Genomic DNA, 22324 nt, shown 5'->3' on the forward strand with positions numbered 1-22324 from the left:
AATTGTAATTCTTACTTATTTACTCTATACCTATTCTAGTCAATGCCTGCATCTCTTTGCTTAAAACTCTTTCCTACCATTCTTGGATCAGATTTTCTTTTGTCTAAATTTATTACTCTAAAGACTTACTTTGTAAAACTTTGCATGACACCAAAAGGCCACATTAAACAGTATTGCATTGTTGACCTACATTCATACTGAGAAAAAACAAAATACCATTTGATTCTTATTCCTTTAAAAAATAATTTAGTAAGCGACCTAAGGATTACCGCATTTTCACTACAGTCCTCAGCTCTACCAGCTGAGCTATCGAAGGCCTCACGTGCCATTTGTGGTCAAATTCCTGCTCTGATTCACATCAAATTTCATTGCATTTTTTGGATGTTAATTAAATGTACAAAAAATTAGTTGAAGTCCAAAAAGATTTATGTTACACTTCATAACTCTGGACTTTTGATGCTTACAATATAAGCCTTTGTATAGGTATGTCGTCCTTGCCAAAAACTTAAAATGATTCCGAGTTGAGTCACTAGGAAGTCATCACAAAGAGATAAAACTAGCACAAACCACATACATATATCAGCACGCAAAGATGATTTCATAATAATGTTTTAGTATTTAAAAATGAAAACAAAGAAAAACCTGGCGCCAAAAGTTCATTGGATAATCCTCTACTCCTCAGGGATCAGCACACTTGCTTGACAGGCCATATAGGGGAAAAAACACAAACAGACACAGATCATAGTGCAACACTGTAGGGTTAAAACAGGTCTACACTAATACACACACTGCACATATAACATAGAGACTCCTAGTGACTATAAAAACTAATTTATTAAATAAAAAGAACTATGCCATAAAATGGTTTGGACAAATGAGAACACCGCTGGTCATCCAGATGTGAAAAATCAGAGCCCTACTTACAAGCAGCAAGGCAAATACAGGCAATGCAACAAAGAGTCTTCCGGCTGCTGCTGATGTCTTTGCAGAGATGTAATTCCTGCTGCACCGTGACTTTCGTGCTGACTCTCCCTAACAGGAACAGTGGCAGTGTTGGAAGCCTGCTTGTGGGGCTCACAGCTCTCCTCCACGTGAGGCTGCTCTCCTCACTTCCTCCTCCGGTTACACAGGCTGTCTCAGCGTGCCTGCACGCGAGTGTGCACGTGCCCTTAAAGGGACAGTACAAGCGTCCTGTACGCCAAGAACTAACGGCTGCAATGGGGCTCAAATGTGACCAAGTGTCCCAAAGCTGCATGATGTCGTGAATAAGATCCCGCAATCCTGTCTGTACCTGGGTAAAATACGTCAGATTGCTTGGTCTGTATGAAAACATTTGGAATTGTTGCCTAATTTATTAATGACTAGCTGAGAGACCCGGCGTTGCCCGGGATGTAATGTTCCCGCTCCTCTCTCTCTCTTCCCCCCTCTCTCTGTTTGTCCCCCATTCACATCAATCCAGTCTCCCCTCCCTCCTTTACAGCTTTATGCAGTGTGTGTGAACGCGCGCGTCAGTGAGTCTGACGCAGAAACACAAACACACACAGACTGAGTGACTGACGCACACACAGTCAGTGTGTGCGTGCCTCAGTCAGTGTGTGTGTGTGCGTGCGTCAGTCAGTGTGTGTGTGCGTGCGTGCGTCAGTCAGTGTGTGTGGGGGTGTGTGCGCGCGCGTCAGTCGGTGTGTGTGTGTCAGTCGGTGTGTGTGTGTGTGCGCGCAGTCAGTGTGTGTGTGTCAGTCAGTGTGTGTGTCAGTCAGTTAGTGTGTGCACGCGTCAGTCAGTGTGTGTGTCAGTCAGTCAGTGTGTGTGTCAGTCAGTCAGTGTGTGTGTCAGTCAGTCAGTGTGTGTGTCAGTCAGTGTGTGTGTGTGTGAGAGTCAGTGTGTGTGTGAGAGTCAGTGTGTGTGTGTGAGTCAGTGTGTGTGTGTCAGTGTGTGTGAGTCAGTGTGTGTGTGTGTGAGTCAGTGTGTGTGTGTGTGTGTGTGTGTCAGTCAGTGTGTGTGTGTGTGTGTGTGTGTGTGTCAGTGTGTGTGTGTCAGTGTGTCAGTGTGTGTGTGTGTGTGTGTCAGTCAGTGTGTGTGTGTGTGTCAGTCAGTGTGTGTGTGTGTGTGTCAGTCAGTGTGTGTGTGTGTGTGTGTGTGTGTGTCAGTCAGTGTGTGTGTGTGTGTCAGTCAGTGTGTGTGTCAGTCAGTGTGTGTGTGTGTGTGTTTGCGCGTCAGTCAGTGTGTGTGTGTCAGTCAGTGTGTGTGCGTCAGTTAGTGTGCGTGTGTGTGTGTGCGTCAGTCAGTGTGCGTGCGTGCATCAGTAAGTGTGTGTGTCAGTCAGTGTGTGTGCGTGCGTCAGGGTGTGTGTGCATGTGGCTGTCAGGGGTTGTGTGCGTGTGGCTGCCAGGGGTTGTGTGCGTGCGTCAGTACGTGTGTCAGTCAGTGTGTGTGTGTGTATACTCGGCGTTGGCCGGAGGCGGGGCGTGAAAGGCAGGGGGAGTGAGCGCCGGGGAGGGGAGTGTGATGGGGAGGAGGAGAGGTGTGTGTGTGTATACCCGGCGTTGGCCGGAGGCAGGGAGGGGGGCGTCAAAGGCAGGGGGGCGTCAAAGGCAGGGGGGGGCGTCAAAGGCAGGGGGGGGCGTCAAAGGCAGGGTCGTCAAAAGCAGGGGGAGGGTCGTCAAAGGCAGGGGGGGGGGCGTCAAAGGCAGGGGGGGCGTCAAAGGCAGGGGGGGCGTCAAAGGCAGGGGGGGGGGGGCGTCAAAGGCATGGATTCCTCCCCCTGCATTTCCTCACCTGGCAGCATGCCGCGCTCCTTGGGCTGCCACTGGTTCTCTCCCCCCTCATGGCCTCCGCCGACTCCCGGTGGCACAAAGGAGGTATTAACTCCCTGCCGCCCTCCTACTGCTCCTCGGGGATGTTGAGCCGTAGAGAGCGTGCTCTGGGAGGTGGGGGGGGGAAAGAAGTGGGGGGGGGGAGAAGTAAAGGGGGGGAGAAGTGGGGGGTGGGAAGTGGGGGGGGTCGAAATGGGGGAGCGACACACACGCGACACCTACCTGTACTTCCGGGCACCGCCATCTTCTAACTCGGCGCCGCGTGGGAGGAAGGGGGTCCTTCCAGGCGCCACCATCTTAGGCGCCGCGAGGCAGCCTGTCTGTTCCCCCACCGGGGAGGGAGATGAGTTGGAGCGCCGGCGGGGAGGGAGAGAGGTGAGTTGGAGTGCCGAGGGGGAGAGGTGAGTTGGAAAGAGACCCGGCGTTGCCCGTGAGTTAAATTTCCCGCTCCCTTCTCTCTCCCTCTTTCTCCGATCTCCCCAGAAGGGAGGGACGAACAGTGGACAGGAGGGGGGGGATGAACAGTGGACAGGAGGGGGACGACGAACAGTGGACAGGAGGGGGGGGACGAACAGTGGACAGGAGGGGGTAACGAACAGTGGAAAGGAGGGGGGGGGGACGAACAATGGACAGGAGGGGGGGGACGAACAGTGGACAGGGGGGGGGAGACAGTAGACAGGAGGGGGGGGACGGACAGTAGATAGGAGGGGGGACGGACAGTAGACAGAGGGGGGGACGGACAGTAGACAGGAGGGGGGGGGGACAGTGGACAGGAGGGGGGGGATGGACAGTGAACAGGAGGGGACGGACAGTGGACAGGAGGGGGGGGACGGACAGTGGACAGGAGTGGTGGGACAGTGGACAGGAGGGGTGGGACAGTGGACAGGAGTGGTGGGACAGTGGACAGGAGGGGGGGGCAGTGGACAGGAGGGGGGGCAGTGGACAGGAGGGGGGGCAGTGGACAGGAGGGGGGGCAGTGAACAGGAGGGGGGGCAGTGGACAGGAGGGGGGGGCAGTGGACAGGAGGGGGTGGCAGTGAACAGGAGGGGGGGCAGTGGACAGGAGGGGGGGGCAGTGGACAGGAGGGGGGGCAGTGGACAGGAGGGGGGGGGCAGTGGACAGGAGGGGGGGCAGTGGACAGGAGAGGGGGGCAGTGGACAGGAGGGGGGGCAGTGGACAGGAGGGGGGCAGTGGACAGGAGGGGGGGGCAGTGGACAGTGGACAGGAGGGGGGACAGTGGACAGGAGGGGGGGCAGTGGACAGGAGGGGGACAGTGGACAGGAGGGGGGGGCAGTGGACAGGAGGGGGGGCAGTGGACAGGAGGGGGGGCAGTGGACAGGAGAGGGGGGCAGTGGACAGGAGAGGGGGCAGTGGACAGGAGAGGGGGGGCAGTGGACAGGAGAGGGGGGGCAGTGGACAGGAGAGGGGGGCAGTGGACAGGAGGGGGGGCTGTGTACAGGAGGGGGGGGCTGTGTACAGGAGGGGGGGCAGTGTCGCACACACTCAGTCACACACACACACACACAGTCACACACACAGTCACAGACACACACACAAAGTCACACACACATGTCTCAGTCCCGTGATGCGCCCTTTCTCAGTTCCGTGCGGCGCCGCAGGTGGGGGGGAGGTGGGGGAGTGACACACGCGACACCTACCTGTACTTCCGGCTGCCGCCATCTTCTCACTCGGCGCCGCGAGGGAGGAAGGGGGTCCACCATCTTACGCGCCGCGTGGCAGCCTGTTCCCCCGCCGGGGAGGGAGTGGAGCGGGAGGGAGGTGAGTGGAGCGGGAGGGAATGGAGCGTGAGGGAGTGGAGCGGGAGGGAATGGAGCGCGAGGGAGTGGAGCGGGAGGGAGTGGAGCGGGAGGGAGTGGAGCGGGAGGGAGTGGAGCGGGAGGGAATGGAGCGGGAGGGAATGGAGCGCGAGGGAGGAAGGGGGTCCGCCATCTTACGCGCCGCATGGCAGCCTGCCTGTTCCCCCGCCGGGGAGGGAATGGAGCGGGAGGGAGTGGTGTGTAGCGGGAGGGAGTGGTGTATAGCGGGAGGGAGGTGAGTGGAGCAGGAGGGAGGGAGTGAAGCGGATGGTGAGTGCGGGAGTGGAGCGGGAGGGAGTTGTGTGTAGCGGGAGGGAGTGGTGTGTAGCGGGAGGGAGTGGTGTGTAGCGGGAGGGAGGTGAGTGGAGCGGGAGGTGAGTGCGGGAGTGGAGCCGGAGGGAGTGGAGTGGGAGGTGAGTGCGGGAGTGGAGCAGGAGGGAGTGGTGTGTAGTGGGAGGGAGTGGTGTTGAGCGGGAGGGAGGTGAGTGCGGGAGTGGAGCGGGAGGTGAGTGCGGGAGTGGAGCGGGAGGAAGGTGAGTGCGGGAGTGGAGCGGGAGGGAGCGGGAGGGAGGTGAGTGCGGGAGTGGAGCGGGAGGGAGTGGAGCGGCTTCCGGGCGCGTTTTAGGTGGGCGCGTGTCCCGCCCGCCGGGGAGGGAGTGGAGCGGGAGGGAGGTGAGCACCGGGGAGGGGGGGAGGTGAGTGTGATGGGGGGGGAGAGGACAGAGGTAGGTAGGTGTGTGTTTTTTTTTTGTACCTTTGGCCCGTCACTCCGCCTCAGGCCAATGAGAGGTGTGGGGGGCGGGCCAAGGGGGTGGTGTGAGTGTGTGAGCCCAATGAGAGGTGTGCGGGGGCGGGCGGGCCAAGGGACCAATGAGGTTGCCGCTAGGGACGCAGACATACAGTGCTTTCAGAAATATATAGTAGATAACTAACACCGGACTGAATATATTTTGAAATAAAAACTAACGTTTTGTGGATGAAATATAACCACCCCAGATGGGACTTGAACCCACAATCCCCGGCTTAGGAGGCCAGTGCCTTATCCATTAGGCCACTGGGGCTTATGTCACATGTCTTATAACATTGTATCGTGTGGGGTAATGGTAATTGTATCTGGGTAATTCAACAGAGAAAGATAGAGTTTCTTGATAAATAGTCCAGCACTATATTCCTGCACTATATTCCAGCACTGTATTTCTGCACTACAGAATACAGCACTATGCGTTGGTGGTATAGTGGTGAGCATAGCTGCCTTCCAAGCAGTTGACCCGGGTTCGATTCCCGGCCAACGCAAGTTTTATTTAGCAAAAAAAGTGTTTTATTGAAAAATAGAAGGATATCTATTCTGGACCCAGGCTCATATGTGGCATATGAGTAAGTCCATGTACTGTAGCTTAACTCGTCCCCTTTAAAAGCACACTTCTGTTTTCTTCAACTTTATTGAGGGAGTTATAACAGTTATAAGAGGAGTATATAAGTTCTTGTATATGGAATGTAATAGTGGATGTCCCTTGTGAGGAGAATTGCTTGATGAGAGGAAGGTGTCCTGCTATGTGGAAGTGCCTCTCTGAGGGGAAGGTTAAAAGGATTTCCTTTCTGAGGGAGCAGTGGAAGATGTGTCTACTCACTTTGGCTGCTTGTTGAAAAGAGGGAGCACACTTTCCTGTCAGACAGGAACACACTAAGGGGCATAACAATATGCAGATAAAGCAGGGGGAGAGGACTAAAACATACTCAAATATGAGCATTGGGAGGTTGCCAGGGCAACTGACTAGAGGCTGTGTAAAGGGGATTACTTGTAACAACTATGTTGCAATATACACAGCTCTGGCTTCTTCAGGGCTTGGAAAAAACATGTAACTTCCCTGGGGAGAGCTGACAGTGTGAGAGCCGAGAAAAATATACAGAAAATATGCAATCCTGTTCCAGGACAATATTGGTAACAATACCTACCACATGGTGGCACTGTTGCATTATATATCCAGTGTATGTAGTCAGCTGGGCTCTAAATATGTCAAAATATTGTGTTTTAAAGCAAAGAATCACCTATGGGACTAAATATGTTTTCACTTTTTAGGAAAAAGAACAAACAGTCTATTATTTCTATTACTATTGGGAAAAAAGTACAAGGGTGTATGACATCCTAGGAATACGACAAAGTTTGCCAAAAAAATGTGTATTTGTTCTAAATCATACAGATTTATGGGTAAATAAGTGGTTGGGATGTAAAAATGATGTATGTACAACTAATTCTTTAATACACATACTAGGAAATGAACGAGTTTTACTTCCTATGACAGTGCTAGGAATACTCATTAGCAATACTCATTTATTATTTTATAATCTCCAATGTCCTGATTTATTTATTTTTACACCATTCTGGCAAGATTTGAACATATACATTTTATTGCTTGTTTATATTTGAATTCTAAATTAATTTGTTTACCACACCAGGCCAAGATTATTTATCACTCATGCTTTCATAATCACACTTCATTTTAGGTCGTATTGAGAATAATGAAATAGTGAAAGAATAATTTCCTATGTGTATGAAATTAAGAAAGAAGAAGGTTGACTTCCAGTTTTACAAAAACAATTACAAGAAGGAGAAATTGTTTCTCAATAGGAAAAGGGTACATTTAAAAAGATAGAACATGAATGGTCAGTAATGACAGGTTCAGCTTGGGGGGCAAAGTTTAAAAAAATCTGTTACAATGTGTCAATATTGGGTATTTTTTTCCCATGCATCCTTTAATCATTGTACTTTGTGAGGCTTTATTGTGTTATGTTCTTCAACTATTTTTAATATGTACTATGAAAAGAACGTATACACAGATAAAAGTAGAAAGAAATGACTCAAGAAGTGGAAACATTGACAAAAGTGTATAACAGGGCATCAGATTTCTTCAGTGAGAATTCTTTGCTTTAGAATGATATCTTGGCATTTAGTTTTTATAATTTTTTTGGAATGTGATGCGAATGGTGCATGAGTGTTCCTGTAGGCTGTGTTAGGAACTCCCCAGAGCAATGTGCATGACCTGTTTAAGGTTTCCTTGGTTACCTATAGCCAGGGGTCGACAAATGCACTCGACCGGTTGTCACGGGCGACTGCATTTTGTGCGCTGTCGACTGCTTACCTGCGGCAGAGTCCCCCGGCGTCTCCCAGTCTTCTCCTACAAATTCATCTTTTCCCCCTGCAGCTCCAGTTAAAATGGCCACGCTGCTTCAAATGACGTCGTGTTGACGTGGCAACGAGAAGCTGCATGATGTCGTGAATAAGATCCCGCAATCCTGTCTGTACCTGGGTAAAATACGTCAGATTGCTTGGTCTGTATGAAAACATTTGGAATTGTTGCCTAATTTATTAATGATAACTAACACCGGACTGAATATGTTTTGAAATAAAAACTAACGTTTTGCGGATGAAATATAACCACCCCAGATGGGACTTGAACCCACAATCCCTGGCTTAGGAGGCCAGTGCCTTATCCATTAGGCCACTGGGGCTTATGTCACATGTCTTATAATATTGTATCGTGTTGGGTAATGGTAATTGTATCTGGGTAATTCAACAGAGAAAGATAGAGTTTCTTGATAAATAGTCCAGCACTATATTCCTGCACTATATTCCAGCACTGTATTGCTGCACTACAGAATACAGCACTATGCGTTGGTGGTATAGTGGTGAGCATAGCTGCCTTCCAAGCAGTTGACCCGGGTTCGATTCCCGGCCAACGCAAGTTTTATTTAGCAAAAAAAGTGTTTTATTGAAAAACTAGCTGAGAGACCCGGCGTTGCCCGGGATGTAATGTTCCCGCTCCTCTCTCTCTCTTCCCCCCTCTCTCTGTTTGTCCCCCATTCACATCAATCCAGTCTCCCCTCCCTCCTTTACAGCTTTATGCAGTGTGTGTGAACGCGCGCGTCAGTGAGTCTGACGCAGAAACACAAACACACACAGACTGAGTGACTGACGCACACACAGTCAGTGTGTGCGTGCCTCAGTCAGTGTGTGTGTGTGCGTGCGTCAGTCAGTGTGTGTGTGCGTGCGTGCGTCAGTCAGTGTGTGTGGGGGTGTGTGCGCGCGCGTCAGTCGGTGTGTGTGTGTCAGTCGGTGTGTGTGTGTGTGCGCGCAGTCAGTGTGTGTGTGTCAGTCAGTGTGTGTGTCAGTCAGTTAGTGTGTGCACGCGTCAGTCAGTGTGTGTGTCAGTCAGTCAGTGTGTGTGTCAGTCAGTCAGTGTGTGTGTCAGTCAGTCAGTGTGTGTGTCAGTCAGTGTGTGTGTGTGTGAGAGTCAGTGTGTGTGTGAGAGTCAGTGTGTGTGTGTGAGTCAGTGTGTGTGTGTCAGTGTGTGTGAGTCAGTGTGTGTGTGTGTGAGTCAGTGTGTGTGTGTGTGTGTGTGTGTCAGTCAGTGTGTGTGTGTGTGTGTGTGTGTGTCAGTGTGTGTGTGTCAGTGTGTCAGTGTGTGTGTGTGTGTCAGTCAGTGTGTGTGTGTGTGTCAGTCAGTGTGTGTGTGTGTGTGTCAGTCAGTGTGTGTGTGTGTGTGTGTGTGTGTGTGTCAGTCAGTGTGTGTGTGTGTGTCAGTCAGTGTGTGTGTCAGTCAGTGTGTGTGTGTGTGTGTTTGCGCGTCAGTCAGTGTGTGTGTGTCAGTCAGTGTGTGTGCGTCAGTTAGTGTGCGTGTGTGTGTGTGCGTCAGTCAGTGTGCGTGCGTGCATCAGTAAGTGTGTGTGTCAGTCAGTGTGTGTGCGTGCGTCAGGGTGTGTGTGCATGTGGCTGTCAGGGGTTGTGTGCGTGTGGCTGCCAGGGGTTGTGTGCGTGCGTCAGTACGTGTGTCAGTCAGTGTGTGTGTGTGTATACTCGGCGTTGGCCGGAGGCGGGGCGTGAAAGGCAGGGGGAGTGAGCGCCGGGGAGGGGAGTGTGATGGGGAGGAGGAGAGGTGTGTGTGTGTATACCCGGCGTTGGCCGGAGGCAGGGGGGGGGGCGTCAAAGGCAGGGGGGCGTCAAAGGCAGGGGGGGGCGTCAAAGGCAGGGGGGGGCGTCAAAGGCAGGGTCGTCAAAAGCAGGGGGAGGGTCGTCAAAGGCAGGGGGGGGGCGTCAAAGGCAGGGGGGGCGTCAAAGGCAGGGGGGGCGTCAAAGGCAGGGGGGGGGGGGGCGTCAAAGGCATGGATTCCTCCCCCTGCATTTCCTCACCTGGCAGCATGCCGCGCTCCTTGGGCTGCCACTGGTTCTCTCCCCCCTCATGGCCTCCGCCGACTCCCGGTGGCACAAAGGAGGTATTAACTCCCTGCCGCCCTCCTACTGCTCCTCGGGGATGTTGAGCCGTAGAGAGCGTGCTCTGGGAGGTGGGGGGGGGAAAGAAGTGGGGGGGGGGGGAGAAGTAAAGGGGGGGAGAAGTGGGGGGTGGGAAGTGGGGGGGGTCGAAATGGGGGAGCGACACACACGCGACACCTACCTGTACTTCCGGGCACCGCCATCTTCTAACTCGGCGCCGCGTGGGAGGAAGGGGGTCCTTCCAGGCGCCACCATCTTAGGCGCCGCGAGGCAGCCTGTCTGTTCCCCCACCGGGGAGGGAGATGAGTTGGAGCGCCGGCGGGGAGGGAGAGAGGTGAGTTGGAGTGCCGAGGGGGAGAGGTGAGTTGGAAAGAGACCCGGCGTTGCCCGTGAGTTAAATTTCCCGCTCCCTTCTCTCTCCCTCTTTCTCCGATCTCCCCAGAAGGGAGGGACGAACAGTGGACAGGAGGGGGGGGACGAACAGTGGACAGGAGGGGGACGACGAACAGTGGACAGGAGGGGGGGGACGAACAGTGGACAGGAGGGGGTAACGAACAGTGGAAAGGAGGGGGGGGGGACGAACAATGGACAGGAGGGGGGGGACGAACAGTGGACAGGGGGGGGGAGACAGTAGACAGGAGGGGGGGGACGGACAGTAGATAGGAGGGGGGACGGACAGTAGACAGAGGGGGGGACGGACAGTAGACAGGAGGGGGGGGGGACAGTGGACAGGAGGGGGGGGATGGACAGTGAACAGGAGGGGACGGACAGTGGACAGGAGGGGGGGGACGGACAGTGGACAGGAGTGGTGGGACAGTGGACAGGAGGGGTGGGACAGTGGACAGGAGTGGTGGGACAGTGGACAGGAGGGGGGGGCAGTGGACAGGAGGGGGGGCAGTGGACAGGAGGGGGGGCAGTGGACAGGAGGGGGGGCAGTGAACAGGAGGGGGGGCAGTGGACAGGAGGGGGGGGCAGTGGACAGGAGGGGGTGGCAGTGAACAGGAGGGGGGGCAGTGGACAGGAGGGGGGGGCAGTGGACAGGAGGGGGGGCAGTGGACAGGAGGGGGGGGGCAGTGGACAGGAGGGGGGGCAGTGGACAGGAGAGGGGGGCAGTGGACAGGAGGGGGGGCAGTGGACAGGAGGGGGGCAGTGGACAGGAGGGGGGGGCAGTGGACAGTGGACAGGAGGGGGGACAGTGGACAGGAGGGGGGGCAGTGGACAGGAGGGGGACAGTGGACAGGAGGGGGGGGCAGTGGACAGGAGGGGGGGGCAGTGGACAGGAGGGGGGGCAGTGGACAGGAGAGGGGGGCAGTGGACAGGAGAGGGGGCAGTGGACAGGAGAGGGGGGGCAGTGGACAGGAGAGGGGGGGCAGTGGACAGGAGAGGGGGGCAGTGGACAGGAGGGGGGGCTGTGTACAGGAGGGGGGGGCTGTGTACAGGAGGGGGGGCAGTGTCGCACACACTCAGTCACACACACACACACACAGTCACACACACAGTCACAGACACACACACAAAGTCACACACACATGTCTCAGTCCCGTGATGCGCCCTTTCTCAGTTCCGTGCGGCGCCGCAGGTGGGGGGGAGGTGGGGGAGTGACACACGCGACACCTACCTGTACTTCCGGCTGCCGCCATCTTCTCACTCGGCGCCGCGAGGGAGGAAGGGGGTCCACCATCTTACGCGCCGCGTGGCAGCCTGTTCCCCCGCCGGGGAGGGAGTGGAGCGGGAGGGAGGTGAGTGGAGCGGGAGGGAATGGAGCGTGAGGGAGTGGAGCGGGAGGGAATGGAGCGCGAGGGAGTGGAGCGGGAGGGAGTGGAGCGGGAGGGAGTGGAGCGGGAGGGAGTGGAGCGGGAGGGAATGGAGCGGGAGGGAATGGAGCGCGAGGGAGGAAGGGGGTCCGCCATCTTACGCGCCGCATGGCAGCCTGCCTGTTCCCCCGCCGGGGAGGGAATGGAGCGGGAGGGAGTGGTGTGTAGCGGGAGGGAGTGGTGTATAGCGGGAGGGAGGTGAGTGGAGCAGGAGGGAGGGAGTGAAGCGGATGGTGAGTGCGGGAGTGGAGCGGGAGGGAGTTGTGTGTAGCGGGAGGGAGTGGTGTGTAGCGGGAGGGAGTGGTGTGTAGCGGGAGGGAGGTGAGTGGAGCGGGAGGTGAGTGCGGGAGTGGAGCGGGAGGGAGTGGAGTGGGAGGTGAGTGCGGGAGTGGAGCAGGAGGGAGTGGTGTGTAGTGGGAGGGAGTGGTGTTGAGCGGGAGGGAGGTGAGTGCGGGAGTGGAGCGGGAGGTGAGTGCGGGAGTGGAGCGGGAGGAAGGTGAGTGCGGGAGTGGAGCGGGAGGGAGCGGGAGGGAGGTGAGTGCGGGAGTGGAGCGGGAGGGAGTGGAGCGGCTTCCGGGCGCGTTTTAGGTGGGCGCGTGTCCCGCCCGCCGGGGAGGGAGTGGAGCGGGAGGGAGGTGAGCACCGGGGAGGGGGGGAGGTGAGTGTGATGGGGGGGGAGAGGACAGAGGTAGGTAGGTGTGTGTTTTTTTTTTGTACCTTTGGCCCGTCACTCCGCCTCAGGCCAATGAGAGGTGTGGGGGGCGGGCCAAGGGGGTGGTGTGAGTGTGTGAGCCCAATGAGAGGTGTGCGGGGGCGGGCGGGCCAAGGGACCAATGAGATTGCCGCTAGGGACGCAGACATACAGTGCTTTCAGAAATATATAGTAGATAACTAACACTGGACTGAATATATTTTGAAATAAAAACTAACGTTTTGTGGATGAAATATAACCACCCCAGATGGGACTTGAACCCACAATCCCCGGCTTAGGAGGCCAGTGCCTTATCCATTAGGCCACTGGGGCTTATGTCACATGTCTTATAACATTGTATCGTGTGGGGTAATGGTAATTGTATCTGGGTAATTCAACAGAGAAAGATAGAGTTTCTTGATAAATAGTCCAGCACTATATTCCTGCACTATATTCCAGCACTGTATTTCTGCACTACAGAATACAGCACTATGCGTTGGTGGTATAGTGGTGAGCATAGCTGCCTTCCAAGCAGTTGACCCGGGTTCGATTCCCGGCCAACGCAAGTTTTATTTAGCAAAAAAAGTGTTTTATTGAAAAATAGAAGGATATCTATTCTGGACCCAGGCTCATATGTGGCATATGAGTAAGTCCATGTACTGTAGCTTAACTCGTCCCCTTTAAAAGCACACTTCTGTTTTCTTCAACTTTATTGAGGGAGTTATAACAGTTATAAGAGGAGTATATAAGTTCTTGTATATGGAATGTAATAGTGGATGTCCCTTGTGAGGAGAATTGCTTGATGAGAGGAAGGTGTCCTGCTATGTGGAAGTGCCTCTCTGAGGGGAAGGTTAAAAGGATTTCCTTTCTGAGGGAGCAGTGGAAGATGTGTCTACTCACTTTGGCTGCTTGTTGAAAAGAGGGAGCACACTTTCCTGTCAGACAGGAACACACTAAGGGGCATAACAATATGCAGATAAAGCAGGGGGAGAGGACTAAAACATACTCAAATATGAGCATTGGGAGGTTGCCAGGGCAACTGACTAGAGGCTGTGTAAAGGGGATTACTTGTAACAACTATGTTGCAATATACACAGCTCTGGCTTCTTCAGGGCTTGGAAAAAACATGTAACTTCCCTGGGGAGAGCTGACAGTGTGAGAGCCGAGAAAAATATACAGAAAATATGCAATCCTGTTCCAGGACAATATTGGTAACAATACCTACCACATGGTGGCACTGTTGCATTATATATCCAGTGTATGTAGTCAGCTGGGCTCTAAATATGTCAAAATATTGTGTTTTAAAGCAAAGAATCACCTATGGGACTAAATATGTTTTCACTTTTTAGGAAAAAGAACAAACAGTCTATTATTTCTATTACTATTGGGAAAAAAGTACAAGGGTGTATGACATCCTAGGAATACGACAAAGTTTGCCAAAAAAATGTGTATTTGTTCTAAATCATACAGATTTATGGGTAAATAAGTGGTTGGGATGTAAAAATGATGTATGTACAACTAATTCTTTAATACACATACTAGGAAATGAACGAGTTTTACTTCCTATGACAGTGCTAGGAATACTCATTAGCAATACTCATTTATTATTTTATAATCTCCAATGTCCTGATTTATTTATTTTTACACCATTCTGGCAAGATTTGAACATATACATTTTATTGCTTGTTTATATTTGAATTCTAAATTAATTTGTTTACCACACCAGGCCAAGATTATTTATCACTCATGCTTTCATAATCACACTTCATTTTAGGTCGTATTGAGAATAATGAAATAGTGAAAGAATAATTTCCTATGTGTAAGAAATTAAGAAAGAAGAAGGTTGACTTCCAGTTTTACAAAAACAATTACAAGAAGGAGAAATTGTTTCTCAATAGGAAAAGGGTACATTTAAAAAGATAGAACATGAATGGTCAGTAATGACAGGTTCAGCTTGGGGGGCAAAGTTTAAAAAAATCTGTTACAATGTGTCAATATTGGGTATTTTTTTCCCATGCATCCTTTAATCATTGTACTTTGTGAGGCTTTATTGTGTATTGTTCTTCAACTATTTTTAATATGTACTATGAAAAGAACGTATACACAGATAAAAGTAGAAAGAAATGACTCAAGAAGTGGAAACATTGACAAAAGTGTATAACAGGGCATCAGATTTCTTCAGTGAGAATTCTTTGCTTTAGAATGATATCTTGGCATTTAGTTTTTATAATTTTTTTGGAATGTGATGCGAATGGTGCATGAGTGTTCCTGTAGGCTGTGTTAGGAACTCCCCAGAGCAATGTGCATGACCTGTTTAAGGTTTCCTTGGTTACCTATAGCCAGGGGTCGACAAATGCACTCGACCGGTTGTCACGGGCGACTGCATTTTGTGCGCTGTCGACTGCTTACCTGCGGCAGAGTCCCCCGGCGTCTCCCAGTCTTCTCCTACAAATTCATCTTTTCCCCCTGCAGCTCCAGTTAAAATGGCCACGCTGCTTCAAATGACGTCGTGTTGACGTGGCAACGAGAAGCTGCATGATGTCGTGAATAAGATCCCGCAATCCTGTCTGTACCTGGGTAAAATACGTCAGATTGCTTGGTCTGTATGAAAACATTTGGAATTGTTGCCTAATTTATTAATGATAACTAACACCGGACTGAATATGTTTTGAAATAAAAACTAACGTTTTGCGGATGAAATATAACCACCCCAGATGGGACTTGAATCCACAATCCCTGGCTTAGGAGGCCAGTGCCTTATCCATTAGGCCACTGGGGCTTATGTCACATGTCTTATAATATTGTATCGTGTTGGGTAATGGTAATTGTATCTGGGTAATTCAACAGAGAAAGATAGAGTTTCTTGATAAATAGTCCAGCACTATATTCCTGCACTATATTCCAGCACTGTATTGCTGCACTACAGAATACAGCACTATGCGTTGGTGGTATAGTGGTGAGCATAGCTGCCTTCCAAGCAGTTGACCCGGGTTCGATTCCCGGCCAACGCAAGTTTTATTTAGCAAAAAAAGTGTTTTATTGAAAAACTAGCTGAGAGACCCGGCGTTGCCCGGGATGTAATGTTCCCGCTCCTCTCTCTCTCTTCCCCCCTCTCTCTGTTTGTCCCCCATTCACATCAATCCAGTCTCCCCTCCCTCCTTTACAGCTTTATGCAGTGTGTGTGAACGCGCGCGTCAGTGAGTCTGACGCAGAAACACAAACACACACAGACTGAGTGACTGACGCACACACAGTCAGTGTGTGCGTGCCTCAGTCAGTGTGTGTGTGTGCGTGCGTCAGTCAGTGTGTGTGTGCGTGCGTGCGTCAGTCAGTGTGTGTGGGGGTGTGTGCGCGCGCGTCAGTCGGTGTGTGTGTGTCAGTCGGTGTGTGTGTGTGTGCGCGCAGTCAGTGTGTGTGTGTCAGTCAGTGTGTGTGTCAGTCAGTTAGTGTGTGCACGCGTCAGTCAGTGTGTGTGTCAGTCACAGTGTGTGTGTCAGTCAGTCAGTGTGTGTGTCAGTCAGTGTGTGTGTCAGTCAGTGTGTGTGTATGTGTGAGAGTCAGTGTGTGTGTGTGAGTCAGTGTGTGTGTGTCAGTGTGTGTGAGTCAGTGTGTGTGTGTGTGAGTCAGTGTGTGTGTGTGTGTGTGTCAGTCAGTGTGTGTGTGTGTGTGTGTGTGTGTGTGTGTGTGTGTCAGTGTGTGTGTGTCAGTGTGTCAGTGTGTGTGTGTGTGTCAGTCAGTGTGTGTGTGTGTCAGTCAGTGTGTGTGTGTGTGTGTCAGTCAGTGTGTGTGTGTGTGTGTGTGTCAGTCAGTGTGTGTGTGTGTGTCAGTCAGTGTGTGTGTCAGTCAGAGTGTGTGTGTGTGTGTGTGTGTGTGTGTGCGCGTCAGTCAGTGTGTGTGTGTCAGTCAGTGTGTGTGTGTGTGTGTGCGTCAGTTAGTGTGCGTGTGTGTGTGTGCGTCAGTCAGTGTGCGTGCGTGCGTCAGTAAGTGTGTGTGTCAGTCAGTGTGTGTGCGTGCGTCAGGGTGTGTGTGCATGTGGCTGTCAGGGGTTGTGTGCGTGTGGCTGCCAGGGGTTGTGTGCGTGCGTCAGTACGTGTGTCAGTCAGTGTGTGTGTGTGTATACTTGGCGTTGGCCGGAGGCGGGGCGTGAAAGGCAGGGGGAGTGAGCGCCGGGGAGGGGAGTGTGATGGGGAGGAGGAGAGGTGTGTGTGTGTATACCCGGCGTTGGCCGGAGGCAGGGGGGGGGCGTCAAAGGCAGGGGGGCATCAAAGGCAGGGGGGGGCGTCAAAGGCAGGGGGGGGCGTCAAAGGCAGGGTCGTCAAAAGCAGGGGGAGGGTCGTCAAAGGCAGGGGGGGGGGCGTCAAAGGCAGGGGAGGGCGTCAAAGGCAGGGGGGGGCGTCAAAGGCAGGGGGGGGGCGTCAAAGGCATGGATTCCTCCCCCTGCATTTCCTCACCTGGCAGCATGCCGCGCTCCTTGGGCTGCCACTGGTTCTCTCCCCCCTCATGGCCTCCGCCGACTCCCGGTGGCACAAAGGAGGTATTAACTCCCTGCCGCCCTCCTACTGCTCCTCGGGGATGTTGAGCCGTAGAGAGCGTGCTCTGGGAGGTGGGGGGGAAAGAAGTGGGGGGGGGGGGAGAAGTAGGGGGGGAGAAGTGGGGGGTGGGAAGTGGGGGGGGTCGAAATGGGGGAGCGACACACACGCGACACCTACCTGTACTTCCGGGCACCGCCATCTTCTAACTCGGCGCCGCGAGGGAGGAAGGGGGTCCTTCCGGGCGCCACCATCTTAGGCGCCGCGAGGCAGCCTGTCTGTTCCCCCACCGGGGAGGGAGATGAGTTGGAGCGCCGGCGGGGAGGGAGAGAGGTGAGTTGGAGTGCCGAGGGGGAGAGGTGAGTTGGAAAGAGACCCGGCGTTGCCCGTGAGTTAAATTTCCCGCTCCCTTCTCTCTCCCTCTTTCTCCGTTCTCCCCAGAGGGGAGGGACGAACAGTGGACAGGAGGGGGGGACGAACAGTGGACAGGAGGGGGGGGACGAACAGTGGACAGGAGGGGGACGACGAACAGTGGACAGGAGGGGGACGACGAACAGTGGACAGGAGGGGGGGACGAACAGTGGACAGGAGAGGGGGGGACGAACAATGGACAGGAGTGGGGGGACGAACAGTGGACAGGGGGGGGAGACAGTAGACAGGAGGGGGGGGGACGGACAGTAGACAGGAGGGGGGACGGACAGTAGAGAGAGGGGGGGACGGACAGTAGACAGGAGGGGGGGGACAGTGGACAGGAGGGGGGGGATGGACAGTGGACAGGAGGGGGGGGACGGACAGTGGACAGGAGGGGGGGGACAGTGGACAGGAGGGGGGGGGACAGTGGACAGGAGGGGGGGGACGGACAGTGGACAGGAGTGGTGGGACAGTGGACAGGAGGGGTGGGACAGTGGACAGGAGGGGGGGGGACAGTGGACAGGAGGGGGGGACAGTGGACAGGAGGGGGGGGGACAGTGGACAGGAAGGGGGGGGCAGTGGACAGGAGGGGGGGCAGTGGACAGGAGGGGGGGCAGTGGACAGGAGGGGGGGCAGTGGACAGGAGGGGGGGGGCAGTGGACAGGAGGGGGGGCAGTGGACAGGAGGGGGGGCAGTGGACAGGAGGGGGGGCAGTGGACAGGAGGGGGGGGCAGTGGACAGTGGACAGGAGGGGGGACAGTGGACAGGAGGGGGGGCAGTGGACAGGAGGGGGACAGTGGACAGGAGGGGGGGGCAGTGGACAGGAGGGGGGGCAGTGGACAGGAGGGGGGGCAGTGGACAGGAGAGGGGGGCAGTGGACAGGAGAGGGGGGCAGTGGACAGGAGAGGGGGGGCAGTGGACAGGAGAGGGGGGGCAGTGGACAGGAGAGGGGGGCAGTGGACAGGAGGGGGGGCTGTGTACAGGAGGGGGGGGCTGTGTACAGGAGGGGGGGCAGTGGACAGGAGGGGGGGCAGTGTCGCACACACTCAGTCACACACACACACACACACACACACACACACACACACACACACACACACACACACACACACACACACACACACACACACACACACACACAGTCACACACACAGTCACAGACACACACACAAAGTCACACACACATGTCTCAGTCCCGTGATGCGCCCTTTCTCAGTTCCGTGCGGCGCCGCAGGTGGGGGGGAGGTGGGGGAGCGACACACGCGACACCTACCTGTACTTCCGGCTGCCGCCATCTTCTCACTCGGCGCCGCGAGGGAGGAAGGGGGTCCACCATCTTACGCGCCGCGTGGCAGCCTGTTCCCCCGCCGGGGAGGGAGTGGAGCGGGAGGGAGGTGAGTGGAGCGGGAGGGAATGGAGCGTGAGGGAGTGGAGCGGGAGGGAATGGAGCGCGAGGGAGTGGAGCGGGAGGGAGTGGAGCGGGAGGGAGTGGAGCGGGAGGGAATGGAGCGGGAGGGAATGGAGCGCGAGGGAGGAAGGGGGTCCGCCATCTTACGCGCCGCGTGGCAGCCTGCCTGTTCCCCCGCCGGGGAGGGAATGGAGCGGGAGGGAGTGGTGTGTAGCGGGAGGGAGTGGTGTATAGCGGGAGGGAGGTGAGTGGAGCAGGAGGGAGGGAGTGAAGCGGATAATGAGTGCGGGAGTGGAGCGGGAGGGAGTGGTGTGTAGCGGGAGGGAGTGGTGTGTAGCGGGAGGGAGTGGTGTGTAGCGGGAGGGAGGTGAGTGGAGCGGGAGGTGAGTGCGGGAGTGGAGCGGGAGGGAGTGGAGCGGGAGGTGAGTGCAGGAGTGGAGCAGGAGGGAGTGGTGTGTAGTGGGAGGGAGTGGTGTTGAGCGGGAGGGACGTGAGTGCGGGAGTGGAGCGGGAGGTGAGTGCGGGAGTGGAGCGGGAGGAAGGTGAGTGCAGGAGTGGAGCGGGAGGGAGCGGGAGGGAGGTGAGTGTGGGAGTGGAGCGGGAGGGAGTGGAGCGGCTTCCGGGCGCGTCTTAGGTGGGCGCGTGTCCCCCCCGCCGGGGAGGGAGTGGAGCGGGAGGGAGGTGAGCACCGGGGAGGGGGGGAGGTGAGTGTGATGGGGGGGAGAGGACAGAGGTAGGTAGGTGTGTGTTTTTTTTTTGGACCTTTGGCCCGTCACTCCGCCTCAGGCCAATGAGAGGTGTGGGGGGCGGGCCAAGGGGGTGGTGTGAGTGTGTGAGCCCAATGAGAGGTGTGCGGGGGCGGGCGGGCCAAGGGACCAATGAGATTGCCGCTAGGGACGCAGACATACAGTGCTTTCAGAAATATATAGTAGATAGAAGGATATCTATTCTGGACCCAGGCTCATATGTGGCATATGAGTAAGTCCATGTACTGTAGCTTAACTCGTCCCATTTTAAAGCACACTTCTGTTTTCTTCAACTTTATTGAGGGAGTTAAAACAGTTATAAGAGGAGTATATAAGTTCCTGTATATGGAATGTAATAGTGGATGTCCCTTGTGAGGAGAATTGCTTGATGAGAGGAAGGTGTCCTGCTACGTGGAAGTGCCTCTCTGAGGGGAAGGTTAAAAGGATTTCCTTTCTGAGGGAGCAGTGGAAGATGTGTCTACTCACTTTGGCTGCTTGTTGAAAAGAGGGAGCACACTTTCCTGTCAGACAGGAACACACTAAGGGGCATAACAATATGCAGATAAAGCAGGGGGAGAGGACTAAAACATACTCAAATATGAGCATTGGGAGGTTGCCAGGGCAACTGACTAGAGGCTGTGTAAAGGGGATTACTTGTAACAACTATGTTGCAATATACACAGCTCTGGCTTCTTCAGGGCTTGGAAAAAACATGTAACTTCCCTGGGGAGAGCTGACAGTGTGAGAGCCGAGAAAAATATACAGAAAATATGCAATCCTGTTCCAGGACAATATTGGTAACAATACCTACCACATGGTGGCACTGTTGCATTATATATCCAGTGTATGTAGTCAGCTGGGCTCTAAATATGTCAAAATATTGTGTTTTAAAGCAAAGAATCACCTATGGAACTAAATATGTTTTCACTTTTTAGGAAAAAGAACAAAAAATCTATTATTTCTATTACTATTGGGAAAAAAGTACAAGGGTGTATGACATCCTAGGAATACGACAAAGTTTGCCAGAAAAATGTGTATTTGTTCTAAATCATACAGATTTATGGGTAAATAAGTGGTTGGGATGTAAAAATGATGTATGTACAACTAATTCTTTAATACCCATACTAGGAAATGAACGAGTTTTACTTCCTATGACAGTGCTAGGAATACTCATTAGCAATACTCATTTATTATTTTATAATCTCCAATGTCCTGATTTTTTTTTTTTTACACCATTCTGGCAAGATTTGAACATATACATTTTATTGCTTGTTTATATTTGAATTCTAAATTAATTTGTTTACCACACCAGGCCAAGATTATTTATCACTAATGCTTTCATAATCACACTTCATTTTAGGTCGTATTGAGAATAATGAAATAGTGAAAGAATAATTTCCTATGTGTAAGAAATTAAGAAAGAAGAAGGTTGACTTCCAGTTTTACAAAAACAATTACAAGAAGGAGAAATTGTTTCTCAATAGGAAAAGGGTACATTTAAAAAGATAGAACATGAATGGTCAGTAATGACAGGTTCAGCTTGGGGGGCAAAGTTTAAAAAAATCTGTTACAATGTGTCAATATTGGGTATTTTTTTCCCATGCATCCTTTAATCATTGTACTTTGTGAGGCTTTATTGTGTATTGTTCTTCAACTATTTTTAATATGTACTATGAAAAGAACGTATACACAGATAAAAGTAGAAAGAAATTACTCAAGAAGTGGATACATTGACAAAAGTGTATAACAGGGCATCAGATTTCTTCAGTGAGAATTCTTTGCTTTAGAATGATATCTTGGCATTTAGTTTTTATAATTTTTTTGGAATGTGATGCGAATGGTGCATGAGTGTTCCTGTAGGCTGTGTTAGGAACTCCCCAGAGCAATGTGCATGACCTGTTTAAGGTTTCCTTGGTTACCTATAGCCAGGGGTCGACAAATGCACTCGACCGGTTGTCACGGGCGACTGCATTTTGTCCGCTGTCGACTGCTTACCTGCGGCAGAGTCCCCCAGCGTCTCCCAGTCTTCTACTACAAATTCATCTTTTCCCCCTGCAGCTCCAGTTAAAATGGCCACGCTGCTTCAAATGACGTCGCGTTGACGTGGCAACGAGAAGCTGCATGATGTCGTGAATAAGATCCCGCAATCCTGTCTGTACCTGGGTAAAATACATCAGATTGCTTGGTCTGTATGAAAACATTTAGAATTGTTGCCTAATTTATTAATGATAACTAACACCGGACTGAATATGTTTTGAAATAAAAGCTAACGTTTTGTGGATGAAATATAACCACCCCAGATAGGACTTGAACCCACAATCCCTGGCTTAGGAGGCCAGTGCCTTATCCATTAGGCCACTGGGGCTTATGTCACATGTCTTATAACATTGATCGTGTGGGGTAATGGTAATTGTATCTGGGTAATTCAACAGAGAAAGATAGAGTTTCTTGATAAATAGTCCAGCACTATATTCCTGCACTATATTCCAGCACTGTATTGCTGCACTACAGAATACAGCACTATGCGTTGGTGGTATAGTGGTGAGCATAGCTGCCTTCCAAGCAGTTGACCCGGGTTCGATTCCCGGCCAACGCAAGTTTTATTTAGCAAAAAAAAGTGTTTTATTGAAAAATAGAAGGATATCTATTCTGGACCCAGGCTCATACAGTATGTGGCATATGAGTAAGTCCATGTACTGTAGCTTAACTCGTCCCCTTTTAAAGCACACTTCTGTTTTCTTCAACTTTATTGAGGGAGTTATAACAGTTATAAGAGGAGTATATAAGTTCTTGTATATGGAATGTAATAGTGGATGTCCCTTGTGAGGA

At 52.8% G+C, this 22324-nt stretch overlaps 1 long non-coding RNA gene and 5 other non-coding genes across 6 annotated transcripts; all 6 read right to left on the reverse strand.

Moving 5' to 3' along the window:
- Positions 1-1258: 1258 nt before the first annotated feature.
- Positions 1259-15053, reverse strand: LOC142483780 (uncharacterized). Its single transcript, XR_012797473.1, has 3 exons — positions 14811-15053; positions 7768-7931; positions 1259-1291 (listed from the first exon to the last, which is right to left on the reverse strand). It is a non-coding gene; the product is annotated as an uncharacterized LOC142483780 (long non-coding RNA).
- On the reverse strand, positions 5619-5691 carry TRNAR-CCU (transfer RNA arginine (anticodon CCU)). The gene has a single exon. It is a non-coding gene; the product is annotated as a tRNA-Arg (tRNA).
- On the reverse strand, positions 8065-8137 carry TRNAR-CCU (transfer RNA arginine (anticodon CCU)). The gene has a single exon. It is a non-coding gene; the product is annotated as a tRNA-Arg (tRNA).
- TRNAR-CCU (transfer RNA arginine (anticodon CCU)) lies at positions 12662-12734 on the reverse strand. The gene has a single exon. It is a non-coding gene; the product is annotated as a tRNA-Arg (tRNA).
- Positions 15054-15107: 54 nt separating the features above from the next.
- On the reverse strand, positions 15108-15180 carry TRNAR-CCU (transfer RNA arginine (anticodon CCU)). Its single transcript has one exon. It is a non-coding gene; the product is annotated as a tRNA-Arg (tRNA).
- Positions 15181-21787: 6607 nt separating this feature from the next.
- Positions 21788-21860, reverse strand: TRNAR-CCU (transfer RNA arginine (anticodon CCU)). Its single transcript has one exon. It is a non-coding gene; the product is annotated as a tRNA-Arg (tRNA).
- Between the last annotated feature and the right edge of the window lie 464 nt (positions 21861-22324).

The sequence above is a fragment of the Ascaphus truei genome, unplaced genomic scaffold, assembly GCF_040206685.1.
Source record: "Ascaphus truei isolate aAscTru1 unplaced genomic scaffold, aAscTru1.hap1 HAP1_SCAFFOLD_371, whole genome shotgun sequence".
Taxonomy (NCBI): Eukaryota; Metazoa; Chordata; class Amphibia; order Anura; family Ascaphidae; genus Ascaphus; species Ascaphus truei.